Source organism: Tupaia chinensis, unplaced genomic scaffold (genome assembly GCF_000334495.1).
Source record: "Tupaia chinensis unplaced genomic scaffold, TupChi_1.0 Scaffold000050_1, whole genome shotgun sequence".
Classification (NCBI taxonomy): domain Eukaryota; kingdom Metazoa; phylum Chordata; class Mammalia; order Scandentia; family Tupaiidae; genus Tupaia; species Tupaia belangeri.
In genome coordinates this window covers 1,365,616-1,370,190 of record NW_006159508.1, presented here as the reverse complement: position 1 = coordinate 1,370,190, position 4,575 = coordinate 1,365,616, and positions in this window count along the sequence as shown.

The following is a 4,575-nucleotide window of genomic DNA, read 5'->3' as shown; positions in this document are numbered from 1 at the left end:
CAATTAGCATAGGTAAAATGAAGGGGAATATGTTTGGCATTACCTGTTGCGGGCTTTGACGCTGTGCTGAGTCCTGAAGTCACACACATGCTAAAACTCATAGAAATGATACCGTAAGAGTTCCTGTTCTGAAAGAACTCACAGGGACTGGTGCTTAGATTTTGATAAATACATGAGAAATGGTACACATTACTGATAAGCAACTATAAATATGCTATAAATAGACACAAAACTTTTTTTTAAAGATAGTTTCTGCCTTCCAATAAGCACTCTGGTTTGGGGTCAGATAATTTGCATGCATGCTGGATTCTTTTAAAATATTCTTTAACTAGAACTTTTCTAGTTCAACCTTAGCTTCTCAAGAGTTGGAGTTCATGTTGGAGTTTATATTATTGCTATTCCAGGTCAGAAAAAAAATAAGAAATATGTGTATTATAATGACAGTCTAGATTGTCTATTACAACTATCTGTAAAATTTCCAAATGCCTTAGTATGACATTGCCTTATAAAGCATAAGAAAGCTAACTAAGTGCATGTTCTGGACAACAGTTAAAATGTTGAGCATGCCAAATAAATATTAATTCACAGCAACTGTGGTAGAAATTGGACAATAAGCTATGTTGGTAGAAGTATGTCTCAAAGTCAAAACATCTTTTTCCAATCCATCAAATGACTCAACAGACCATTCATTGTTTGGTAAGCAGAATTGTTTATAAATAATCATACTGACTTCATATCTGAAAAGGAACAGTGACTAAATTAGCTCTTGGGAAAGACCCCCTCCGCACAGAAAGAAAATATACCTACTACCTTTTCATTGCCTCCCCTCTCCCCCCCGGAAATGTCAAGCTTTGCTGTCAACCATTGTTTTCTTTCCGTTGCCATAGTGAATGCTAGCATGGATTGCCAAAGTCTTATGGAGAAAGAATGTTTCTTTCTTTTAAGAATAAATCTTGATTTCCAAAGTACACAAAATAGTACTTTGAAGCTTTCAGGATTTTGATCACCATAATTTCCTGGTCTATGCATACAAAGCTCTTTTACTAACGATTTTTTCAAAACCCTCTGATAACAATTCCGATACTGACTGATTTAGTACTTTTTGTATAGCAGAAAATGTATTTAACCATAAAACCATGTCAGATTTGCTCATCTCCAAGCCCCTTCCCCAACACCACATTGTCCATAAAGTTGCCTCTAGTTTGAAAAATATGCTCGATAGAAAGAAGCAAGAATGTTTAAGGGACACAAAAATGGAAAATTGTCTGTTGATGATAATGTGTATGATAATATCTGTAACTGGACTACAGCATCTTCGTGCTGGAAAAATTCATTTTGCATGCTTGATGGTATACAGTGATTGAATGTATAAAAAAGTAATTTCATATATACATATATGTATATGTGTATATATATAAAATATGCTTGAAACTTTGGACTATCATGAAATTTTATTTGTGCCTCTAATAAGGCTACAATCCCTTCCTTTATGTTTATTAATGTGTGTATATTTTCTATCTTCTCTTTCACAAACAGAAGGTTGTTGTCTTATTTATATTCAAATTATCCACAAATTTTTAAAAAGTGTCCAAAAATACTGTCTAAATAAGAGTAATCCCTCTGAAATGTCAATATGAAAGACTCTTCTAAAATATGTTAACTTACAGACACATTTTCTTAATTGCCAGAGGGCACATAAGCTTACCAGAAAGAGACAGAGTTGGGGTGGGGGAGAGCACCCCTTAATAGGACTTGGTCACAACACAATCCCTTCTCCTCTATTTCTCCCTCCTATAAAGATTTGGGGCACACATGCCATGTATGGGGTATGTCTCTCAAGCCACTTTGGGATTTGAACTGTAGTTGTCCATGTGGAATTCAGTCTTCTATATTTGTGGCTGGCCCATAAATACATTTTTGGGGAAAGTTTATTCCTTCATGAGTGAGTGAGAAAACAAGAGACAGAGAAATAGCATCCCAGAGTCTCAATGCCACAATCTACCCCCTACTTCAGCAGCCCTGGTTCATGGACACATGAGAGTCAGGGAAGACTCTGGACATAAACATGCAACTTCCCCATGGGGGTCAGTTTCACAGAGCATCACTTTTTGCCATTGTGCCACTGCCTGACCATTTGTTTCATATTTTCAGTTGTCTAGGTAAACAGAATTTTTAGAAGTTTCAGCAACATGTTAAGACATTATTTAATATGGCTCTGCATTTTTAAGATTTTTTCCCTTTACACTTAATGATAAAATTATAATAAAGATACACAAAATGGAATTTTGACAAAATTGTTATTTTCGATCTTTCCAATATAGATAACTATGTTATATTAACAGTACATTAAAACCTCTTATGTCTCATTAAATTTTACTTTTTTATTTATGTAAAGAGTGCCCAATATGACTTATATTTGAACTGCATAAATAAAGCAAAACAATTAGCATAGGTAAAATGAAGGGGAATATGTTTGGCATTACCTGTTGCGGGCTTTGACGCTGTGCTGAGTCCTGAAGTCACACACATGCTAAAACTCATAGAAATGATACCGTAAGAGTTCCTGTTCTGAAAGAACTCACAGGGACTGGTGCTTAGATTTTGATAAATACATGAGAAATGGTACACATTACTGATAAGCAACTATAAATATGCTATAAATAGACACAAAACTTTTTTTTAAAGATAGTTTCTGCCTTCCAATAAGCACTCTGGTTTGGGGTCAGATAATTTGCATGCATGCTGGATTCTTTTAAAATATTCTTTAACTAGAACTTTTCTAGTTCAACCTTAGCTTCTCAAGAGTTGGAGTTCATGTTGGAGTTTATATTATTGCTATTCCAGGTCAGAAAAAAAATAAGAAATATGTGTATTATAATGACAGTCTAGATTGTCTATTACAACTATCTGTAAAATTTCCAAATGCCTTAGTATGACATTGCCTTATAAAGCATAAGAAAGCTAACTAAGTGCATGTTCTGGACAACAGTTAAAATGTTGAGCATGCCAAATAAATATTAATTCACAGCAACTGTGGTAGAAATTGGACAATAAGCTATGTTGGTAGAAGTATGTCTCAAAGTCAAAACATCTTTTTCCAATCCATCAAATGACTCAACAGACCATTCATTGTTTGGTAAGCAGAATTGTTTATAAATAATCATACTGACTTCATAAGCCTTCCTTTTCTGTTATCTGCTATAATAAAAAGATATTACCAAAAAATTTTGTAGTAAATAGTAGGTAAATGATAGAACCTGAAACTCTCACAGCAGAAACTTCTAGGTAACTCTGGCAGTCTCCCTTCTATTGAACTGGAACTTAATTTTAAGATAGGGAACTGACTGCTTTAATAAAGATTACAATTCTCAGACAATTTCTGGGAAGTGTAGTGAGATAACTAACCTCAGACTTATAAAGTATGAAGTATATTCAACTTCTGGAATGTATACATGAAAGGAAAGATGTGTTCTTTTCTTCCAGTCTACTCTGGAAAGATGAATGCATTGACCGTACTGTAATTTGGAATATGAGACCAAGAGCTGTAATGTGGACATTACAAAGCAGAAAACTGAACAGCCCAAGTACTAGATAAGGATAACCCTAAGCTACTTCCATCTGGACTCAACTTTCCTCTCACCTGAAAAAGAAATGAATTCATATACAGCTTATCCAGTTTTATTTTTATTGACAAGTGTTTTCTTTTGAGAGCACTACAGAATCACATGCAATTATATAACTTAATACTGAGAAAGACACAAACCCCTTAGTCATTTTCCGTCAATGGTAACGTCTTGCATAACTGTAGTACAAAATCACAATTAGGAAATTGTAATTTGATTTTGGATCTCTGTTGCAAACTTATTTGATGGGTTAGCATTTAATGAAATGCACAAAATTTGAGTCTCTATTACAAACAACTGAACATACTTCATGTTACAAATTACTTAGAAATAGTGGACTAAATATTTTAAATCCTCTCAAAGTTAATATGGTTCTCCTTTGATTTTTGGGCGATATTCAGAACAGAACAAGAAAAAGACCAAAGGAGGCCTTGTGGGTGCATTGGGATCCTTGAACTTCTTTTTTGTTTTCCCTTTAGGAGGGATATAGGTTTTCATTTCTCTTTCATAACGGGCCTTGTCTGCCTTTGCCGTATCTTCCAACTTTCCTTTTTCTTTAGCAGACATGGTCTTCCACCTCTCTGAACACTTAGAAAACTCTGAGAAGTTGACTGAAGCATCTGGGTGCTTCTTCTTGTGCTCTTCCCAGCAAGTTTGCACAAAGAATGCATATGATGACATTTTGCCTCTCGGCTTCTTAGGATCTCCTTTGCCCATGTTTAGTTATCTTTCCTCTGCGAGGCACAGAGTCACCCAGTGCCAGTCCGGCTCTCACTTGCCCCGGCACTGTCTCTATGGAGCTCAATGTACTGCTATCCTGGCCTATCCATTGGTGATGTTGCAAAGAAATTGGGAGAGATGTGGAATAACACTGATGCAGATGATAAACAGCCTTATGAAAAGAAGGCTGCTATGCTGAAGGAAATATACGAAAAGGATATTGCTGCATACC